The following is a 25,727-nucleotide window of genomic DNA, read 5'->3' as shown; positions in this document are numbered from 1 at the left end:
AGCTTAGCGAGTTTTTGTAGGGAATTTTAGAGCAGTTTGTCAACTTGATGGATCACAAATGTTCCATATCAAATTGTTTGTCCAACATCTCACCAGCTCACAAGCTCCACAGCCCCCCAGCTCTCTAGCTTCCTGGTTCACAGACTCCCTGGCTCAATTGCTCACAACTACCTACAGTTTGCATGGAGTGGATCACAAAGCGACTGAGGAGTCACTCTGCTCCCAACATGGAGCAGATCACAATACGAGTCAAGAGTCACTCCCTACCCATCAGCTCACTGGCTCTCTGACTCTCCTGCTGTTTGGCTCACTGGTTCTTGCGCTCATTTGCTGACTGTTTCCTTGGCTTGCATAGAGTGGTTGCAGAGTGACTCAGGAATGACTCTTCTCCTAAGGACACACAAAATGGATCGCAGAGTGATTAAGGACTCACACTGTTTGCTGCAACCTTGGCTCACTCACTGATTCAGCTCATATCTTGCTTTGTTGAATTATCGTTAGTGCTTCTGTGTTTGAGTCTTGTTCTGCTGGATGTTGTTATTTATCATAAAAACAGTATATATATTTATATAATTATTTTATTTATTGATAGTGCATATATGTATTATTTTACTTTTTATTTCTATATTTATTTAATCTAATAAGATTAATGCCTTCAGGTCCCCACTTACATTGACCAAGGTTTTTATATGTAATTTCCAAAAAATTACCTAAAAAGCAATGATATTTTTAATATGTTACCTTCTCCTTTCTGCATGTATTGCAGATTTGCATGTTGCACCTTCTTGGTTGAAATTATTGACCTTTCCACCTATTTCTGGTTCTCCCTAAAGCTCTTGAGCCCACTGGGTAGTAATTCATCATTTGTTCTGGTATCCTGTAATCTTCCATTTTTGTGACATAGTCCTTTCAGTTGTTCCTGTATTATTTGATCTACTCATTTAAAGCTTTCATTACCAGAAATCAGCATTCATCTGCATGTCAGACAGTATGTACCCAGCTTCTCCTCTTAGGAAATGCATCACCACTGTTTGTGTTCTTTGTTCATTTCTTTTTGTTTCAGTCCATGATTCACTTCATATGTTATAGCTGGTACTGACATCACTTTGTGAAATGTAGGTAGAGTATCCTTTCTTACTTTTAATTCTGAGGATTCTGGAAATTATTCTATCAATGTAGATAAATCTTTCAACTTTTCTTATATGTCCATTTCTGTTGTGAATTACATAGTCTTTCCTAGAATGTTGAATGTGTTTACTTTTTTTTACTTTCTGCTCATTCATTATTATTTTCCTGGGAAGTGGTTCATGGCTCCTGAAAGCCCTAATTCCTAGTTTCTTTGAACATACAAATAGATGATGTCTCTTAGCTATTGTTGATAAAATATGAACAGCTGTTTGGAGCCTTTTCTCAGCTCCAACAGTCAAACTAGACAAATATTTTCCTGAGCAGACTTGTCTACAAACTGTGATGCTTTAAAATGCTGGGAAATCAAAAGTATGTTGTATCCCAGCTATGTCAGTCCCTTGTTAGTGCATCTTTTCAGAAGTGGGATAAATTGGGGCCAAGAAAAGAAATGGACTCACTTCAAATAAAATATGTGAGATATTTTTTGTAACTAATAATAGTGATATGTTGTCACACTGATTGTAAATGACGACTGTAATATTTAAAGTAACTACATGTATGTTATAATTCTTATATTGTACTCTACCTCTGATAAAAGTAGGAAAACATGAAGGGAACTGTCTTACTTTTCAAATTTTTGCACTTGATAAAAAATATTTAGGATTTTGTTGTAATATTTTAAATTTTTACAGCAGAATAAATGTAGAACTCCCAAATCTCAATACTACCAGAGCATTAACATAAACGTATTACATCGCTTTCTATAATATTTCAGACTAGGACCAAAACAGATAAAAATATAACCTTAGTGGCCTGCTAATTCCCTTCCTTTTGCTTATTTTTGTGACTAATTGTGAGTGGTGAGTGATGAAAAAGATCTAGCTCATTTCTGTAAGTGAGCAATTCTGATCCAATCTCTGAAAATAATGGTTTTGCCCATGTGATGTCACAGTGATACACCAAGCAGATATATGAAGCAACAATCTCAATTTCAGAAAGGAATGTCAGTGAGCAAAGATTACTCTTAAATGCTGAACTTGGTTAAACTAGTGGTACATTCAGCAATGTTGTGTATACTGTGGAGCAACACTAAGCATTAAACACACAAAAAATGTCTCTAAGTAAAATACAATGATGTGGAAGGATACAGGATCCTCACAAGATAGAGTAAATGCATAGCTTAATGGTGAGGAACATGAAAGCTATTTTTGCTAAAAAAAATCATTCATTTATCATAGATTTTAAAAGTGAAAGAATATTCTCAAATGCATTCATATATATATATATATATATATATATATATATATATATATATATATATATATATATAATTTTTCTCCTCCTGCTGGCGTAAAGCCAGGAAGTTAAATTCTTCTAAATTTCTTACTGAGGTATATTTGTAAATTTCAGCAATTCAGAATACTTTTTTCACATACTTTCACATAAATAATCATTTTTACAGGGTTTATTGACTCAAGCATTGGAAAGATATCTGTGTGTTGAATGCTGGGTTTCTTTCGAGTGTGATTCATGATAATTATTTGTTAACAGCATTGTAGTTTTTTGTGTCTTGAAAGATTTGACAAGACATACAAAGTTTTTTGATGGCATATAGATGGGGTTAAAGGGACTTTTTACATCAATTCTTTGACTTGGAATACAACCATCATCTTTAATACCTTCGTAACATGAACTGGAATATACTGAATCCATCTCAAACTGCAGATCTATAAACATTCTGGTCACAGTCCTGTTTAAATTGTCTTACAAATATAATTCAGACTTAGGATATACTTGTATTTTAGCATTCATTAATTTACAATAGTCGAATGGGCTACAATCAGTTTTTGCATTTAATTTGCAGTCAGTCTGCAGCTTCAGTATTATGAACCTTAGTATTTCAAGCTGAGTCTATATTTCAATGGTCAGTGCCAGATGAGTAGAGGTTGTTAGTAGAAGATATTCAAACGACTCCCATGATCAAAAAGGGTAGTTGAATTTCACCACCAACCATCTTTAACAACTTCAATAACTTCCTTCTTGCTTATTGAAATATGGAGCATTTTCTATACAAGCTTGTTAATGGCAATTTAATTGAATTCATCATCAGTATTAAGTCATTCAATGTATGCATTCTTGTCTGTCATGCTTTGTACTAGGTTTAGTTTGTGTTTAACATTTATTGAAACATGTTTCATGCGTTTGAAATAGCCCATTAACGTATTTAGTGTACACATGCATTTAAAGACTTTTATTCAGGTCCAGACTGTTGTTGTGATTCATCTAGTATACACCAGTGTTTCCCAGAAATTTAGGTCTGCTTTCAATGTGGCAACATACTCATTATAAAGTCTGTCTCCACACCATTCAGTTCATATTTTACTTATCATAACAGGAATGCTAATGCAAGAACGATTTTAGCTAAAATTTGCACAGCACACTTGTGCTGTATCTTCAGTTGCTTCTGTAGGCCAGTTTGACAGACTGATCTGTTCTTTATTAGTTTGTTTATCTTGACTTTCCCTGCCTGAAGTGGTACATTAAATACAGTTATTGTATATGCTCTGTATAGTATTTGACAGCACCCCTATTATTTTATTCCAGGGATCCCCTGCTGGAAAACAAGGTAATTGTATGCATTAATTTGTCTTTGAGAGATGCATTCTTTGCAAAACTGCACATAGCTCTAATTGTTTTAATCGGTAATATGTCAGCTGCCTTATCAGACACACAAAATTTATTATTTGATGGCAGTTGTTGTCCATTTAAAAAACCTAAAACGTGTCCTAAGACAGTATTCTCTGCTGTTTTTCGAATTTATGTTTCAAGTTTACTGAGGTTTGCACATAACTCAAACCGCTTATAAAGTGTTTTAAATACGTGTCTAGATCATTAGCATCATATGCACCATAGGGTATTTGTATAGCATTATGACCTGCTAGATATAGTTTACAGTTTGACAATGTAATATTCGGAATGCTATGGTATGTCGTCAATCTGGTGGAGATTTACTGCATGGTACTGAAATTTCAATTCCTGAATAGTACCTTCCAATTTCGCTCCTAAATATGGTGTAAATAATAACTGGCCAGAGCTTGTGTGGGTCCATGCTCCTTTTTTATTGTGTATTTGCCCATTTTATTTGTTCTGGCGTTTACTTCCAGTTTTATGCAGTCACCATGCAGGGAACGCTTGTGCAGGAGATAAAGAAAACTGTGAAATAGCACTACTGCCACTGATTTTTTATTCTTTGGTTTATGGTAATTCGTTACAAGAGGTTGCAAAGTAATAAAGTTAACAAAAGTTGTGTGTAGATCTGCTGTTACAGTCTGCAGCATGCCTCATTACAGTAAAGTGTAATTACCACATATTCATAATCTTTCCAGACTACAAGCTCTACAGAAATTAGAATCTCATCCAGGAGCTTTCACTCAATCGATATTGAAAGAAATCAGCAACAGGAGAATCGCTGAAGCTGACATTATAGCTGCTCGATTTGAAAATCAGATTAACCAAAGAAGATAAGAAAAGAAAGGACTGCTTGAGGATGAAAAAGAGTATGCGTATGACTTGCCCACTAGTTCACCCAAAGAAGATAAGGTCTTACACAAACACTGTTAAATATTTGATGCAGTGTTCCCTTAATTTACATTTTGGTAATATTCTGTGTTTTCCTCCCAAACCACTAATGGTAGATTACTTAAATTTGACATGCCACTAGTCAGATCTATAGTGAAACGTTCTGTGTAAGAAATTTTCATTTAACACGATAGTGAGGAATCTATAGAAGAGAAAACTGTTAAATTTTCACAGGTATTTGTGAGGCTGTAAAAATCCAGCAGAAGAAGATATCAAAATCCTGTTCTACAGATATTTGTGATAATTATACATCAAATTTTGTGCAAAAATGCATTAATTTAGTTCTGATGAATTTTTCAAAATAGGTAAATGTATACTCACAAGGTTGAAAAAGTTTGGTTGTCTATAATTAATTTAGTTTCATTGTCTTAGGTTTATTTCAAAGTATTGTAATTTTACATGCATCCCCCATTAAAACGAGTTGCAGAAAATAATTTGCACATAGAACAGAGGATAGTACTTTTAATGTAATAGTGTATGATATCCCACACATCTAAAGTTCAACTGATGAATAGATGTGTACTGGTTATTTTTATACTACATATAATTCTTCTATGTACTAGTCAGGAGGAACATCAGACAGAAATGTTCATACCTGTACATATTGAAGTTTTGATAGTACTGTTAATTGCAGAAAAAGTTTGTTGTCAGTGAAAGAGCAAAATAATTCTTCAAGATTCCCCAGGTGGAATCTCTTTGGCTGGAAGACTTGGTAGTGCAAGCATTACGAAAGGAATAAATCCAACTGATGGTAGACCCCTTGGTTTCATCTTTCAATTCCTTCTTTTTGCTTTAAGACTCACTTAGCTGCTGCCAAAAATGAGCAAATACATGTTGTTAAACATTCTTTGGTGCTTGTTGGATAATGAGCGTTGTTCTTAATTCTGTGGAAACTAGTCTCAGCACCCAATTTAACTTTGGCATACGTTATTTGATTCATCACTAATCATGGGGTATGTCCTCTACAATTCAATCTGCTGTCTCACGTTCTGTCCTATCTTTAGTTACAGTGTATATGATGTCGTGTTGTTTACAGGCCTTGTCCAACAGGTTAATTTCATTATTCTACTTTTGCAGCTTTGTTCCTCATCCACAGTAGAAGTTTGTTGGCATGTATAATTCAGAGGGTAGTTTGTTGAGAAGATTACTGCTGCTGTATAATATGCACTTCCTAGCACTCAGATAAGCAACTAAGTGGTTTGCTGGTTTAGCCATTTTATATAACACATCTTTAGTATCAATCCAGCTATGGGAAACCGAGCTATTGAACCAATACCCTATTTCGTTGACATCTGTTGACATATAATGACACTCAGTAAGAAACTAGTGTATAGAAATGCCCTGCTATTTTGTTGCCTTTGCTGTCTTTCAGAATGTATGTTTTAGGGTTTATTCGTTGCACCTTAGGAACAGTTAGTATCACTGCTGACTGGTTTTGTAAGTATTATTTCTGTAAAGCACTGTTGTTTATGGAAATATGTACAAACTCAACAAGTTTAAATTTCTGCTTATGTCGATCTGTCATTCTAAAATCACTACATATTATATTTAGAAGCATCAACTGGTTCCATTTTTATTTTTTGAAGTACAGTTCTGTTATGCTATTCAGTCATCTGTAAAGGTATGTCATTTCTTGTATGTGATCAATGAAAATCGAATCGCTCTCACATAAAGTTTTTTTATTGTTCTATTGAGTCATTCCATGACAGATCCTTTCAACTGCAAGAATGATGAATAACAGTGGATGCAGTACCTCTCCAATACAGTCTTGAAGTTTTGATTATGAGACTCACCACTACAATTTATCTGTAGGTTTAGTAGGGACAAATTCATGCCAGTCCAAACTAATTGCTCCACCACCTGTGCAGCTGTCTTCCCTGTGTTTGTTTTCACAGGTAGGGCCCATGTGAATTTGGATATGTGTCAATTATCATTAAAATATATTCTAAATGTTTATTCTCGAATGTCATCTATACAAGACATGCCTGCCAAAAGTTGCCTAAACCCCATGTTGTAACATGCCTATGTGCGACTTTTTTTCATACAGGTTCATGAAATTAACGTACAACCATTTTCATTGTTACATAATGGGTCTTTGTCGAAGCTCTGAAATAACCAAAATGATCTCATTCATGTGAACTGTATTTCTAGTTGAAGGTTTACAGTCTCATTTGAGACAGCATAAGAGATATAACGTGCAGATAAATTATTCACTTTCTTATACTGATTGTTGGTAATGGTGCCACCACAACTACCACAATTACCATCCAATACAGATTTAATAATGTTTTTATACTTATTACTGTAGTGGTTATTTGTTTTCGCATCACTACTCTTGTGAACATAATACTTACCAAACCAGTCAGCAGAGATACTAACTGTTTCTAAGGTGCAACGAATAAACCCTGAAACATACATTCTGAAAGACAGGAGTCATTAATAAGTTTAAATTTCTCTTCAAGATGTTCCTCCTTGTTCAACTGTCCCATTCTCAGGAATCCTAATATTTGGGGAATAGCTTTATGTGCTTCAATAATATTCTGTTTTGTAAACATGCTTCTGCATACTGCACAGATATTGAGTCTATATATATTGCATATATACATCTTCAAACTTACTGTATAGGGTTATTTTTAGTATGGTTTAAATTTCATCTATCCTTGCACACAATGTATTGATTGTCCTCTTAAGTCTATCAACCATTGCAGCTAACATATCAGTTTAAATCAGAAAAGCTTTAGTACAGCTGTCTTATTGGACATTCTTTTCCTTGATATTTTTAGAGATAGCTTCAATTCTTGTGTAAAAATATAGATATATGCCATGTATATGCACTCTCTCAGCTTGAATGTGTGAAACCCTAGGAAACTGATCCATAGTATGATGTCTGATAGTGAAATTATCTCAGAGCATCGTGAGATATGGGAAGTTGTTTCCCTACAATTGACCTAGAAAATCATGTAATGGATACTTTTCTAAGTTACTGTACAGTTATTAGCTTCCAGTTTCTTCACACACTTATTCATATTACTACTTTACTCCAATAATATTCCTAAGCCTTCTTTCATTGTACTGACTTCACACATCAGTATATGCATGCCAACCTCATACTCTTTAAGGTTATTCATTAACTCAGTTCCAGCTCGTTTGAGTGGACATATTGTGTCACCATATTTATCCATAGCTATCTTTATTTTGACAAACTTATACCATATCTTTTAAGAAACCCATGAAAATTTCTTGTGTATCTCCTCATTCATCTTCCTCTTTTATCAGTAAGTAAAAATCCATACTTACCATGATTCTATCAGTCTGTAAAACGTTGTTGAAGTCATTGAAAGACAGACCTGTACCAAAGTGACCTTTATACAAATGTTTTAGCCTCATGTTATCCTGTCTGAAAGTGGTAATGAGATTGGCATTATCACATGCCAACTGTTTAGGAACTCATGAGTATGTTTGATAAATATAGAATACATCAGTAGCGTTATGTCTACCAAAACAAAAGTAGTTCTTATCTGTTCCTTTTTCTTATAAATGATATCATCAAAATTATAGACTGATCCAGCTTTATCTTGTTGAGTGGCGATACAGACATGTTAACACTGTATTGGTTATATGTTGAAGCTGCAATACCTGACAGTACATCTTGTAGAAGTTGACATTTAGTTTCCAAATGTGTTTTTGATAATACATGTACATGTTCTAAGTGGAGTCGATTTGCATGAATTAATAGTCTCATTATAACATGTGTTATCTCACAAGCTAAAGACTGTACCATGTAAGACTTTACTATGTAAGGAATATCAGAGAAATGGAAGAAAGAACCAACATGACCTATACTATCTTTATTTATTTCTAAGTTTTTCGCATACAGGAGGACAGATCAACTGATTTAAATAAGAACTCAATTCTGTTTCAGTGTCCAATATGTTGGGTTGCTATGAAACATAGCAGTTGTCATATTATCTGATTACGTATCCCTACATTGGCTGAAATTCACAGTATACAAGCACAATCACATTTAGCATTAATGTTTGTACTTTCTGTCCACATACAGTTGCCACCTGTGTCTTTAGTCGATAGCTGTTTGAATAGTGTAACTTGAATACATTAACTTTTGAAATGTTTTCTATTATATATGTGTGCTTTAATTATTATTATAAAATCTTACGACCTGCAGGAAGTTGCCACCACACACTGTATGGTATTCAAATTTTATAGACACTCAGTAAACATGGGCTTAGGAAACGTCGTTCCTGTGAAACACAACTAGTTCTTTATTCACATGAAGTGTTGAGTGCTATTGACAAGGGATTTCAGATCGATTCCGTAGTTCTGGATTTCCGAAAGGCTTTTGACACTGTACCACACAAGAGGCTTGTAGTGAAATTGCGTACTTATGGAATATCGTTTCAGTTATGTGACTGGTTTTGTGATTTCCTGTCAGAAAGGTCACGGTTCATAGTAACTGATAGAAAATCATTGAGTAAAACAGAAGTGATTTCTAGCATTCCCCAAGGTAGCGTTATAGGCCCTTTGCTGTTCCTTATCTATATAAACGATTTTGGAGACAATATGACCAGCTGTCTTCAGTTGTTTGCAGATGATGCAGTCGTTTATTGACTAATAAAGTTATCAGAAGATCAAAACAAAATGCAAAACAATATACAAAAGATATCTGAATGGTGCAAAAAGTGGCAGTTGACCCTAAATAACGAAAAGTGTGAGGTCATCCACATGAGTGCTAAAAGGAACTTGTTAAACTTCGGTTACACAATAAATCAGTCTAATCTAAAGGCCATAAATTCAAATAAATACCTATGTATTACAATTACAAACAACTTAAATATGAAGGAAAACATAGAAAATGTTGTGGGAAAGGCTAACTGAAGGCTGCATTTTATTGGCAACACTTATAAAATGTAACAGACCTACTAAGGAGACTGCCTACACTACACTTATTCATCCTCTTTTAGAATACTGCTGTGCGGTGTGGGATCCTTACCTGATAGCACTGACGGAGTACATCGAAAAAGATCGAAGACAGGCAGCACTTTTGTATTATCGCGAAATATGGGAGAGAGTGTCACAGAAATGATACAGGATTAGGGCTGGAAATCATCAAAAGGAAGGCGTTTTTCGTTGTGACCGAATCTTCTCACGACATTCCAATCCCCAACTTTCTCCTCCAAATGTAAAAATATTTTGTTGACACCGACCTACATAGGGAGGATCGATCACCACGATAAATTAAGGGAAATCAGAACTCGTACAGAAAGATACAGGTGTTCATTCTTTCTGTGTGCTATACGAGATTGGAATAATAGAGAATTGTGAAGGTGGTTCGATGAACCCTCCACTAGGTACTTGAATGTGATTTGCAGAGTATCCATGTAGATGTAGATGTAGATGTTGTACAGGAGTCTGGATATTTGACTAAACATAGCTTCAGTTCACAGTGAATTTTCACACGAATGACATCACTCATAGCTTGTTAATGTCTTTGATTTTAAAATATCTAGGGTTTTCAAACATTATCACTAGGTTAAACCTGTGTTCTAAACAGTTTTCTACAATAACACATTCTGAGTCATCGTTATTGAACCTGTAGGTTGGGGCACATAGCCAATGTTGGATCAGCCATCTTTAACAGTGGGTGTTATAAGATCTCACCTGCCAGAACAATAACAATTATGAGTTGTTATTTCTCATTCACATTCATATCATTTGACTGGGTATCACTGCACTTTTATGGGTTGGTGATTTTAGATAGCATGAGCTTGACACTGACCTTTTCATGTTGAGGTGTAGCACTTTCTCTGCAACAGCACAATTTTTTTTTCAGTTACTCTTGATAATTATTATCATGTTACACAAACGTACCCATGTTGAACAACATTTCAGCAAGGGGAGTTACCTATCACTAGCGTAACTTCCACTTTCAGATACATATTACCTCATAGCATCTGCCAAGAAGATGAACACCAGTAGAAAATGTGTCGGAAGTGCACGTGAATGAGGCAAGCGGCTCCAGGAGTATAGCAGTTGTTATTTTACAACAAACTATGTGTTGTTGCGAAATTTTTGACGAAATGTAACGAAAACACGTGACTGGCATCGAACCCAGAGCTTTCTGGTTTCATCACTACGACAACTGGATTATTAAGTGTATTGAAAATTGGTGAGGGTTGAGCGAAGGACCTGCTGGCTCTGATGCCAAAGACAGTTGGAGTGTTCATTAACATATGAACTTGGACTGCAGTAGAAAAATCATCTGGATGTCAAAGTGGGTCAGTTGAAGTGGAGCTGCAATTAAGCTATGAGCTTGGACTGGATCATTATGCACATTTTACCACCATTTTTTTGGAAGAATAATTTTTATGTGCCTTTGCAGCTGCGGGAAGTCAGAAAATTCAGCATCAAGACAGTGGGTAGGGGTAGATGAGTCAGGTATGCTTACTGTGTAAAGGTGATAGAAGAATGGGGACTGGTCTCTTTGGGGGACTCTTGCATTGGTTATTGTTTAGTCAGACAATAGAAAGAAAGTCATTCTGAAAATAAACTGTGGGGCATCAGAATTGAGCTGAAGTTTCAAAAAGAGGCTGGAATGCAGTACTGTGTCTGTGGAAGAGAAAGACAGCGAATTTTTATTTTATAATTTTAATGGTGGAAGGCATGTGAATTAAAGTAGTATCTCAAAGCAAAGCCACACTAGGTGCTGTGAAGTCATAGATGTTATTCTAGGTGTTTTTGGATATTCTCGAGTAAAGTGGTTTTTAGAGACGGAAGTAGCACCAATGGACTCATAGGAGGATTCACTGCACTAATTATTAAGTTTGAATAACAGTACATCTCTGATGGCTGATATTGTATTATTAAGCCTGAAGAGAGCTTTTTCATATAAATAGACTGGGAAAAAAAGCGAACACAGCTGAGTAGTTTCAGAGCTTATGAAATCAAAGTAAACAAAATTTTGATTTAATTAAAATAAAAAATCAAACAATTTTTGAAATTTAATTTTCTTAGTTCTTTACCTTGATAAACAAAACGAAAATTTACAAGTTTATTCAGTTTTTCCTCATTTTTAAAGATTTTACTATATTGATCTGGAGTAGTAATTTTCTGTTTTTCATCTAAAACTAATAAAGCATCATCTCCAAATTTATTCAACAAAATTTCTGCTTTTTAAATTTCATATGGTTTTTTTCAGCTCCAATAATTTTGTAACAACTTCTGAACAATCATTACTATAATTGTTGAGTTCGGATATTAGTACATCAGTGCCTCCACTCATCGACATTTTTATTTTTTTAGAAAAAGATTTAAAAACGGAGATGAAAGAATTTCAAAAAAACAAAGAATGAAAAAGATTAAAATGTTTCCCAAAGATTTGGAATACGTTTTGAAAACAGTTTAATTTTTGAAGAATTCAAGTTTTCAGTTCAAAAACTTTCAACAAGTATTCTATGTCGTGAATCACAAGTCAAATTCTTTTTGCCATACATATTAACATATGCAATTGTATCATTTGGAATGTCTTTGTTAAAGAATGCACATAATTTCCTTGATGTTTTTTGAGTAGTTATATTAATTAGAAAAATCGGATAATTTTGAAGAAAATTGAAAAAGCAACATTTTAATGAGTATGTGCGTTATTCTTTTGAAATCTCTGAAAGTATGGTAAGCTTTTAAGAACTTATTTGGTGGTTGATGATTCCACAATTCATGTGGAAAAACTTCATTTCTTCCATACACAGATATTTTGTAATTTAATGTGATTGAAGAAAGAAGAATCAAGTAATTGATTATTTTTTGATTAGCATGGAAAACAACGAAAATAAAGTAAGGCATGTTAAATTCCACAGAATTGTAATAATTACTAATATCTAGTTCAAAATTTCATTTTCTCTGTAAACCAGCAAATTCAATTGTTTCGAGTTCATAGAAAGAAATTGGAATTTTTTAATCTTTCTTGTTCTAATTCGAGAGAAAACTCTGCTTCATATTCAACAACAGGAACACGAATTTCCATGCTTTTAACGATAATTATTCGTTCTTTTGGACAAGAACCAGGAACATCAGTACCATCGTTATTTTTACTAAACCATCGAAGAATTGAATCTTCAGAACTTGTAGTCCAAGTGAAAATTATAGTTAAATCACCTTCAAACATAATTTCTTTATACTACTTAAAAATCTGCCAAAAAATTCTAAAGGATAAAGAAGTTGATTTTGTTTAATTTAATGTTTCCATTGTTAAGAATATGAGCTTCCCTAGCCAATTTATTTCAAAGAGAAGAAGAAATTAAAGGATCTTCTACTCTAAACTAAATATTATTCCCTCTGTTTATTGTGATAACATCAAACAACTTTAAGACATAATTATCAACCAGTTTAATATTTGACTTTCCATTGCATACAGAAAAATCTGTTCCATCAGTGTGAATAACATCAAAAGTCATATAAAGTTCCTAGCACTTAGGATGAACCTAACCATCCCAATATTAATACTAATTTCTTTTGCCTTGTTAGTAAGATTTAAATTATTTTTGTAGTTCTCATTAACTGGAAATGAGTAAAAATTGCTAACTTTCGATTTGATTCATAATTTATCAACAGAAAAAATCATTAATTCAATTTTAAAGCAACAGTTACATAAACACCATTGAAGTCGATCAAATTACCATTTTCGTCTGTTATTGTTATCTCTAAATTTTCAATAGTATCAAAAATTGGAATTTTTATAAGCTAATTCGGATAATAAATTATTGTACCTACAAATTTTGCATTCGGTTAAATGAAGTAATAATATTTGTTTCTCAACAAAAACGAATATTATGTTTAACTAACATTCCTTCATCCAAATTAAAATTATTATTTATTAACTCACATGGATTAATTTTAGGAATATCTTCAGCAATAGTTTTCTGATTTGGTTCAATAATTTGATTATTAAAACCTAGAACTGGATTAATACGTTCTTCTTCGTCCAAGTAAATTTTTTTCACCTTCAACAACAATTCTATTTAAAATTTCATATTCTTCAATTTGAATATTTGGGTTTTTCGATTGAACAAGTTTTTCTAGATTTTGCAAACTATACAGGCCATTAAGAATTTCTATCTAAATATCACTGTCGAGTGTTCTGTAGAGACAAGTTACTCTGTAACTACAATATATGATCTGAAGATGGGCAGCTAACCCGAAACCAGTATTTGAAAATAAAGAATACCGATCAAAGACTGAAACGCCATGTTTTATTTAATGAATGATTGCGGAATTCCCATTGAGACAGTCATCTCTAATTTTGATAAAGAATTTCTATTGTTTCTTCATCACAATAAAGTATTTTACTTTTGGATGTGATGTGATGTTTCTAGTTAAAAGAGCTGAATAAAAGCCAACCAATGAACCAGTTTTAAAATTGCTTACTGAAAAAGTTAATTGTTTCTTCACAACAGAAGAATTATCACTCAATTGAAACGAACTACTCATTTATATTAATAAAAATTCTATAAATAAAGGACAGATTGGAAGCCAAAAGTAACAATTTCATGATGAAAATCAAAAAACAAACATTGTATTCTTTTACCAAATGCAGTCTGATGTGCAATAACTGGACCAAGCAGATGTGGAAAAACAACAGTAATTGTATTGTAGTTCCTAGATGATTGAATTTGAATAAAATTAATCATTTGTATGTTTATTCAAAAAGGTTAGATAAACCAAAATATCAAGAATTTATCAAAAGATTTGAAAAAAATTCAAGAAAAAATTAATCAGAAAGTGTTTGTTTGAATGCAAATAATCATGAAATTATTCCACTGGACGAGTTTGAAGATAATTCAGTTGTTATTTTTGATGACTTCATTCTCGAAAATCAAGATATCGTTACAGAATATTTTACAAGGGTAAGACATAAAAGAATTGATTGTTTTTACTTGAGTCAAACATATTCAAAATAAAAAAAGCTTTTAGTTAGAGATAATTTAAAGTTTTTAAATGTATGTACACAAGATGACACAAATTTAAATCACATTTATCATGAGTTTAAATATAATTTTTAATCATGAGTTTAAATATAATTTAAAGTTTGATGATTTTAAGGAATTGTGTAACAAATGTCGGAATAAAGACAAATTTGGTTTCGTCACAGTCAACATGTCAAGAAAAATTTATGAATGTAAATATAGAGAAAAATTAAGAATTTTTTGACTGTAGGACATAAACATTAAATGTGAACATTGAACATAACCATTGAGAACGAATGTTGAACATAAACAATGAATGTGAATGTTGAACATAAATGATGAATTCAAATGATAAGCATAAACTTTGAGCATTGAAAATAACCAAGGAACACAAACGTTGATCATAAACAATGAATGCAAAATAAAAAACGATTAGTGTCTTTTTATTCTTAATAAATGTTTGCACAATACGATCCAGAGATTTTTAAGAAAGGCCAATCAATTAAGAGAGTAAATGAACAATTAAAAGAAAAGTTTAGGAAATGGAAAAGACAACTGAGAACAGATTACAAAAATTTAAAAACGAAGATCTACCAGTTACCGATACAATAGAAAAAGTGAATAAAGGAATTGAAGGATTATGTGATAAAGTACATGAGGCAAATGAAGAAAACAGAGGAATAAAAAAACAAATAATTCCTTATAATCAACTTTATTTTTGATGAATTTAATGATATTCAAACTATTAAACGTTATGAAGACAATAAAAGAGATTACACATTAGCCCTTTCCAGCCCTGTGATGCCATATGGCATCATCATATTTAACTTTTTCCCAAGGCCAAACTATTTGTCCAAACACTATAAACAAGTGTGCAGGGCATTCTAAAGTTCATTTTTCTCAGGTTGGCTACCGTGAATTCGATATAACAGAGAGCACCTGGCTACAATGCCTTGACAAAAGTATTGTTGCATGGTGTCTATGGTACAGTGCACCCAGCTGGACTTTCAAAATATTATATCAAGGTAAAGCAAGCAAACTAATCTAAAAGTTGCACCAATAAATTATTGTTGAAAGTGTAAATTAACTAGTAAACACTTTGAAAATAATGCTAGTTACAGTAATTTTCTGCTTGGAAGTCAAAAACATGTGTGATTCCATTTGGCATCATTGGGCATTTGTTATGTTACTAAATGTAGTACATGCAATAACTTTGACTAAAGTTTACCATAATGTGTAACTCTAATATTTTCAAGCTTCCTTTGAAGCTTTATTATACTAACTAATATTAATATGTTAAAATTTTTATTGATATAATTTACCAGTTTTCTTGCTGCTTTAGTAAAAAATTCCTGGTTTGTTTACCAGATGATTCGCAATCATAAATCATTATCAAAAGAAGAAATACTGCTGCTTCTCGAAGGTGATTTATCTGATTTGGACCTTGATACATCTGATATGGAGGAAACGATTGAAAATGCTCAGCAGCAAGACACTACTACATTGGATATACAGTTTCTTCAAGGAATGGACTTTGATATGGTTGAAATTCTGGACCCTCAAGCCAATGATGAAGATGATGTTCCCTTAGCTAAAAGATTACTTGCTGAGCCAAACCTTGCAACAAGTCCTTCAGTATGATACACACCGGGATCTTCAGTGGAGAATGAAGGACATTAAAGAAGTGGACACATAATGTAATGCAGTTTTTTCTGACCCTCCAAGAGATGAACTGACACCTTTGCAGTATTTCAGAACGTGTGTAGTCATTACATTATCCAGAACCTAGTCGAGCAATCTAATCTATACTGCACACAGAAAACTGCTGCATCTTTAGATACAAATGTTCATGAAATAGAAAAGTATATAGGGATAAACATCCTAGCAGGTGTTGTGAAAATGCCTAGTTACAGAATGTACTGGGCAGAGGCTACAAGATTTTCTCCAATAGCTGACTCAATGCCTAGAAATAGGTTTGATAAGCTAAGAAATTATTTACATGTGATTGGCAACACTAAAATGAAACAAATAGAGGACTCTGATTATGACAAGCTGTTCAAGGTGAGACCATTTGCTGACAAAATAAAACAAGGTTTTTCAATTATTGAACTTGAGGAATATCATTCAGTGGATGAATTAGTCATTCCTTTCAAAGGTCATTCATCCCTGAAACAGTATGCAAAAAGCAAACCACATAAGTGAGGTATAAAAGTTTTTGCCCATGCTGGTTCAAGTGGAATTGTGTACGATTTTGAAATATACCAAGGGAAAGGAACTGTACATAATGATACTGATCTTGGTATAAGTGGTGATATTGTGATAAGGCTTGTGGAAGGACTGCCAAAATGCAAAGATTTTAAAGCGTTTACAGACAATTGGTTCACCTCTTACAGTCTTATTTCTGCCCTGAAGAACTATGACATTTTTGCTGTTGGAACTATTAGACCCACAAGACTTCAGACAGTGAACTGAAAAAACAGGGACGAGGAAAATACGATTATCGATCTGAAACAGAAAGGAACATCTTAGCAATGAAGAGGTATGATAACAAGTCTGTCGTTCTTGCATCATCATACAAAGGAGTAAATCCAGTAGAACTAGTGAAACGTTGGTCAGTGGGAGAACGAAAATATATAGATGTTCCAAGGCCAGACACTGTTAGAGAATATAACTGTTCCATGGGAGGAGTTGATCTGCACGACATGCTGGTTGCTTTGTACAGGAGTAATATTGGTGTGAAAAGATTTTATCTAAGGATTGTATTCCACCTCCTTGACATGTGTGTTGTGAATGCGTGGCTCCTATACTGCCAACATTGCAGACAAAGAGGAATTACCAAACACATGTCTCTGTTGATTTTTCGGTCTGTTGTAGCTCATGGACTACTAAAAGCAGGAGACGTTTTAGTAAGAAGACGAGGACGGCAATCAGATGACAATCAATCGCCTACAGTTGTGAAGAAACGAGGCCTATTGGTTCCCAGCCCAGTTGATGATGTAAAGTCTGACAACATTGGGCACTGCCCACAGCATGAAGAAAACAAACAGAGATGTATATTGTGCATTACAGAATATTCTCAAACGAAAGGCATCAAATGTAATAAACAGGAACTGTTTGTTAAATTTTCATATGAAGTAACAATCATGTTGTAAACAAACATATAATTGTCCTGCAATGCAAGTTGTATTATTGTATGTACTAAGTTTTCTTTAATAAACTGCATCAAATTTTGTAATTAAAATATTCATTCAAGTTCCATAACCAAGCACTGACATCCCAACCACCTGACTGAAGGAAACAAATCCTGCCCAATGATGCCATATGGAGTCATCCCAAATTACCCTCCAAAAACAAAAGAATAACAACATTTCTTATAAATATATATTATTACAATCATTATGTAGGGGAATATGCGAAAAAATATTTTTTCCCACAAGTAAATAAAAGATTGGCTGGAAAGGGTTAAGAGGGGTAGGACGTCAAATGGGCCGACTTGGAGCAGAAGAGGCACCACAGGACATTTTATTTTCTACTGTCTATACTTTTACAAATAAATTCATAAAACTTTGTCAGCATGACCAGGAAGGATTCAAAAACATAACAAAATAATTTTTTTTAGATATGAAATTTCATCATTTATTTCACTTACTGTTGGCTGCACTTGTTGAGAGAGATTCTTTGATGAATTTTGCACAGCATACAAACCATACTTGCAGGTGTATGAAACTCTAGAATTTTCCAAATCTATTAATAACTGTGGTAAAAATTGAGATAATTAACTAGAAAAATAGATTTTTTCTAAACATAAAATTTAAAACGCAACAGGTCATTCATTTTTTCATAAATTAAATAGATTCTAGTTTCAGACAACTGTAAGTACGGTTTGTATGCTGCACAAAATTTATTCAACATTCTCTCTTACTTATGATGAAAAGTGGACCTATATCAACACATACAGCCAATAGTAAGTGAAAAAATGATGAAATTTCACATGAAAAAAAATTTATTTTTTATGTTTTTGAACTTCCAGTCCTACGAGTGTGAATCCTGAATCCTTCCTGGTCATGCTGACAAAGTTCTATGAATTTACTTGTGAAAGTATGGACAGTGGAAATTAAAATGTCCTCTGGTGCCTCTCCTGCTCCAAGTCAGCCCGTTTGATGTCCTACCCCCCCTTAAGTGAATCAGAAATAAATAAATCATTACAAGGTTATGAATAAGATATAAAAAACTAAATGTGACTGAAAGATTGTTAAGATTTATCAATCATAGAGAAGATAATGTTTTTGGATTAAGACCAGCTGAAACTTTTAAATAAATTGCAAATAAGCCAATAGAATTCAATGGCAATAAATTAAAAATTAGCGATGAAGATATCAAGGAACTGGAGGATTAATGAATCTTTTAATTGAAAAACAAATAACTTATGACAATATAGGTGACTATTTTAATTCTGTCGATTTACGAAATAACATTGGAATTTTATCTGGCTTAAATGCTGTATATAATGAAAGTAATACAAATAAAATAAATTCAAGTTAAGGAAACAAATATATTAATTTGATTAAAGAAATTGTTGAACAATATTTTCAGAAAGAAATCTTAATGGGACATTTGAAAAACGTTTAATTAAAAATATGCAGAAAAACCAATCAAATATGTTTGGATTCATGATGTTTGACAATTAATGCACAGAGTAGCAGTTGTTTGTGGTGAAGAATTAGCAGGGTATGAAAATTGTCATAATGACAAAGTTGGATTAACTCAAACATTAACAAACAAATTTCGTGATTTCATCATCAGCAACCCAAAAAGAATTCCATATCTAATTATATTTTTGAATGCTGTTCCTCACACATTTTGGAAGAATCATAAACATGGAAAAGAATTAGTCAGTTGCACTTTAAATAATTTAGCAAAGCCAGAGATTAATTTGCCTGGATAGTTCTACTGTGAACCTTTGACTAAATTAGAGAAAAGATTTGCTAAAGGAGATAAAGGAATTAATCCATTAGATGGAAGAACTAAAGAACATGATATTGAATATTGAGACAATAAATACTTAGAAAAAAGACATGAAGCAGATGAAAATCTTCAATTATTTGCAAAACAAAAACATAATGTAAGTGATGCTTCTTTAGATGAAAAATTGCAGCAAATACAGTTGGAGGAATAATGTATAGAAACCTAAAATTAGCCATGGATTTAGATATTGATGAAAATGGATGGGGTTTGTAATTCTTTAATTAATTTTTATCTACATAAATGAACAAATTTTCAGTCGATTATACTTTGCTTCCAAGTGGTAAAACTAAACCAAAATCAATTACACTTTAACTCAATAATGAACAATAAAATATGATTCAACTATTTTTGACTGAACATCAAAAAGGAAAGAAGGAAAAGTAGTGGTGTCACATTAGGTACTCCTGTTGCGAAAGCATTATTGAATATCTATCAAAAAAGAAAGATGGCACTGCACTAAAATAATGTGAAGGTGGTTTTCCTCTTTACTTATAGCAGCTTTGCCACTCTTGCAACAATTGGTTCATTAGCTGGCAGAGCTGCAGCAATTACGAATATGGTCATGAAAAAGAAAAAAGGTGATAAAGAAATGGAGGAACAAAGAAGGCATAATTTGGAAATGGAAAAATAAGGAAAGGAGTAAAAAAAAATTCAAAGAAATGATTTAAAAATGTAACAGTTCTCTGCCTAATTTCGATAGAAAAACTAGTTAAACAATTAAAAATTAAACTTTTGAGATGTTTTTTTGACTGATGAATTGCCAGATGAAGCGAAAATTTTAGATTGCAGAATAGTAAATTTAGATACATGTGACTGTGTTGGAACTCACTGGATTTGATAAGAATGATGATAAAAAATTTGTTTTTCTTCATATGGAGGATGCATACCAAAACAAGTAGTTAACTATTTGGGGAAAAAATGATCTCTACTACAACAGCGAGAGAATACAAAATTTTGATGAATTTATTTATGTTGATTTGCGTTAATTTTATATCTGTTATTTATGTATTATACGTTTACTGATATTTTAAATTTACTAAATTGACATCATTGGTGACAAGCCTGTTAAGAATTTTCATTTATCAGAGCCTAAAATTGATAATAAATTAATTTCAAAATCTGAACCAGCAATCAAAGATTTTCAGTCATCAATAGATACATAAATAAATATAATCGTTAATAAATTTCGTAAACAATTAAATAAATTTCAAGTAGCAAGAAATTACATATTTATTTTAGAAATAGAAGAATAGTTATTATCAACGATCCATTCGATGATTTGAATGCAGTTATTAAAAGATATTTGGAAACAAGGCTTATAGAACCAAACATAAATATCCATATGTGTTAACAAAGTTCTAAAGCTATTATTCCAAGAAAGATATTGAGAAAATTTCGGCAAATAACCTTTCAAAAACAGCTTTAAATCTGTACTTAAATGAATCAACTAATCTTAAAGGTGAATATTCTAAAATATCAAATCTTGAGCAATCAATTAAAAATCTTAAAGTAAAATTAAATCAAAGAAATGGCATTTGTGATGGTATCATGTAACATCATAATAAAGAGTTAAATAACAAATAAATAAGCATTAATTCGATAGAAAACGTGCATAATACTATAGTTTCAACTTTAGATGGAAAAGTTGGTGGAGATCCAGAATTACTAGAGACTTTAGAATCAAATCAATGAAAATGTAAATTAATTGATTATTTGTTATTCTCTATAGATGAAGAACCATATTCACATTTACTGTATGGAATACAAAACGTTTACTGACGCACTTCATCCTTAAAGATTAACAACCAAAAATGGAAAACAAAGTATCAAAGGTCTTTGCTAAATCTGCAAAATTAAAAAATGTTGTTGGAAAAGGTTCACGAACAAATAATAAATGATTTACATTAGCCAATTAGAAAGAATTTTAAAAGAAAATCGTTATTCTTTTGGAATAGATGTTCTATGGCAAGTTGATCTAATCAAAATGGATTCTGGAAAGTTGAAAGGAGCTTTGGAGACAAATAATGGATATAAATATTTATTGACTGTTATTGATGTCTTTTCATAATTTTCTTGCACTATCCCAATTAAATTTAAAACAATTAAGAAAGTAGTTGATGCTTTCGAAAAAATGTTCATCACTAGAAAACCAAAAACTTTGCAAACTAATAATGGAAAAGTAATCTATAATAAAGAATTTAAAGAACTGATGAAAAAACACAACATTAATCATTCATTATGAAAGCATCTGTTGAACAATTTAACAGATCATTGAAAGAAAAAATGTAGAAGAAATTAACCCTTCAGAGGACTTATAAGTGGGTTGATTTAGTTTCTAAATTAGCTTTTGAATACAACAATATGATACATTTATTTATAAAAGTGACCCCAAAAGACTTAAATAAAAACGCTGAAACTATCTTATTGAAAGCTATTTACATAAAAAAATTGCTAGATGCTGAGTCCAAATTTAAAATTGGATACAAAGTGAAAATAAGCAAATTTAAAGGACTTTTTGAAAGAGTATATACTGCCAATTTGTGAAGAGAAATTTTTGAAATTTAAGATGTCAGTCTTTCCAATCCAATCACAAATAAATTGAAACATAATGATGGAATTTTTATGAAAAATAATTAATGAAAACAAATTTTGCAGAAGTGTACCTTGTTGAGAAAGTTTAAAGAAAGAAAGAGGATAAACTTTTTGTTATATGGTTGGGTTTCGATGATTGACACAACAGTTGGGTAAATAAAGACAATGTCATTTTCTAAATTTTCGGTAACTGACTTAAGTCTTCACATTTTTAAAATATGAATAAAAAAATTTTATACATAAATGAAGAGTGTTATTGAAACTTTAAACATGTTTGGTATGGATTATGTAATTCATTCTGCAATTGTTCTGTTAAGGAAGATCATATGAAGGTTCTAAATTTGATTTGATGGAATCAAAAGATGGTTCTCATAAATTTTGTGTAGTAGATGAAAATAAAAATACATGTGAATTTTGTTTTGAATGCAATTATGAAAAAAGTACTTGTAAATTTAGAATTTTTCTAAAAAATGTTCACTAGATTATTTATATCTTCACTTATAAAAGTTGAATTATTGTGATGGCGGCAATGACCAACTGTCAATTTTCTGATGAATTTATCAGTCGTTATATTAATTCAATTTAGTGAAGACTCATTATATCATTAATCAGTTGTTCTTGTGTTTAGTTATAAAAAGTGTTGAATTAATTTCGATAGCAAAGAATTTATTGCATTTGGCACATAATTAATTTCTAAAAATTCTTCACAATTTGGATGCCTATACCTGATAATATCTATATGATTTTGCAAATTTTTAAATTGTGTTCGAATAACAGAATATCCAAAATGATAATTATAAAATCTTAAAATAACAAAAGTTCCTTATTTAATTGAATAACAACATCTGGTAATAATAAATTTATTTCATCGATTTTTCTGTTTATTACATGGAAAAACATGTTAACTGCATCTTCCAAATATTCTATTCACTTTTCATCCAATTTACATACATCTCGTAAATATATTATTTGATTTCTATTGGCATCACCATTTATTTTCTTATTATATGTTCTCCATGTTTCCAAATCGATGGTAAAATATCATGAGTAACCCATTTTCTAAATTTTTTTGGTTCTTCTTTTTTAGATTTTAAAATCAAGGAATAAAGTCTTTTGGGTAATCAGTGTATCAAATTACATACCTTTAACGAAATCATCAGTTCTTATATTGTGAATGAAAGAATGAGTATTCACATATCATAGATCGACATTTTCACCATATTTTGGTTTCATAATATGATAAAGGAAAACATACATTTTTATTTTCGAAATATCTAGATGGAATCCCAACATAAATTGGTTTATTGAACATTATTTTTAATTTTTTCATGTGAACTGCTACTCAATTTTAGAAAATATTGTAGTATGCTCATGATTTGGTCTTGAAATGTATTTTGTATATTTTTTCTGCGTCTGTTAATATTTTAATTTCTGGCCATTTTCTAATGTTTTTTCCATTGTTTTTTGGAAGACCGAATTATTCATCCATTTTGTAGAAATCTTTTTCAGAGTCGTTTGCTACCTTTATTATCATTTCTTTGTTAAAATCAATGTATTTCTACAACCAGTCTGACTGTTCAAACGACAAGACTCTATGATGTTTCTTTAACTTTAATGCAATTTTTAAATATTGTTTAAGGTTTCTATATTGAAGCACATATTTTTGTTTCTCACTCAACAGTGTCAACAATTTATTCCCTCCTTCTGGTGCCAAAGGCAAATCTTTATGAAAAATATATAATTTTCTTTGATATTACAGATTGATATCAAAATTATAGCCATATTTGTAATTGTCTGGAATTCCAAGTATTTTTCCTGCACTAAAACATTTTGGTTCTATCCAACTGAAATCTTTAAATGATAAAACTTGAGACATCGCCCATACATACAAATTATTTGCATTTAAGTGTGCAGTATAGTTTGACTATTTCTTATGCTCAAAATGTTTCATATATTTCGTATTTGCTTTTGCATATCTTTTGGTGTTTAGAGAAATTCCACCTTTAATTCATTTCTCCAGAAATAAAATCATGTCATAATCATGCAATAAATCTAATTTGACTTGTGTCATTTTTAACATCGAATCCCAAGCCAATCCTGCAACTGTGAAATACCTAAATGGATCACGTTTAAGGGATATAATGCATGTTTCTATGACATTTACAAAGATGTCTGCTAAAATTAGAACATCAAGTTTATTATATAATCTTGCATATGTATCTAAATTTTTGATGTTGAACTTCTCCCAAACTGTTTTTGCTTTTCTTCAGAAATATTATCTTTATTTAGTCTTGAATAAAAGCATTATTCTTTGGGTAGATTGGTTTCTTGCACCCACCAGGGTAGCCGAGAGCACTAACGAGCTGCTTCCTGGACTCGGGTAGGCACACTGGTCCCGGATCGATTCTGCCCGGTGGATTACCGACATGGGCCAGTGTGCCAGCCAGCCTGGATGTGGTTTTTAGGCCGTTTCCAACATCTCGCTAGGTGAATATTGGGCTGGTCCCCACATTCCACCTCAGTTACATGTGTCGCAGACAATTGAAACATGTTTGCACTATTTCCTGATTTACACTAGATGCAGGCAGCTGGGGTACACTGATTCCTTCCCCGGGGGTACAGGGTGGCGGCAGGAAGGGCACCCAGTCACCCTTAACACTAACCTTGCCAAATCCATTCTAACTACACCGACCCTGCAATCGCTGTGGGACCATGGCATAAGCAAAAGAAACAAAGAAAGAAAGTTTGGTTTCTTGCAGTTTTTCTACTGAGTCAATGTATTCATAAGGATAAACACCCTTCTTGATTATTAATATAAGTGTTCACCATGAAAATATTTTGCTCTTTCTCTAAATTGTGATTTTGTGAAGTTACAAGATAATATATCTAAGCTTCAAGACATAAATTTAAAAGTGTCCAAAAATCTTAGTGTTAGTCCATCTTCAACATATTTAATAAAGGACATATATGTTTGTTGAATATTTGGAATTGCATCGATGTCTCTCTTATCTATGATAAACAAGTGAACATTATAATTTGTTAAACTTTGAATATAAACTGGAAGAAATTTGGATTTCTGTAACTAATATTGCAATCTTCATGCCCAGCACCATGAGATTTTCCAGTTAAATGATTATGATCTCTAAATCTTTTTTCTACAAATTCGAATTCTTTTTCACAAATATGGCAAATTACTGAATTTTTAAAATCAAGTACATCTCCTGTAGTCAATTTCATCTCAACGTTTCATTTATATGTTCTAGCAAATTCTCTTGATTCTTTTATTAACTTTTCTGCTGCATCTTCATCAATGTATGTATTCAAATTTTAATAACGTCCATTCGAATATTTGACAAAATAACTGAATGA

The sequence above is a fragment of the Schistocerca serialis genome, chromosome 5 (assembly GCF_023864345.2).
Source record: "Schistocerca serialis cubense isolate TAMUIC-IGC-003099 chromosome 5, iqSchSeri2.2, whole genome shotgun sequence".
Classification (NCBI taxonomy): Eukaryota; Metazoa; Arthropoda; class Insecta; order Orthoptera; family Acrididae; genus Schistocerca; species Schistocerca serialis.
Note: the sequence above shows the minus strand (reverse complement) of the source record.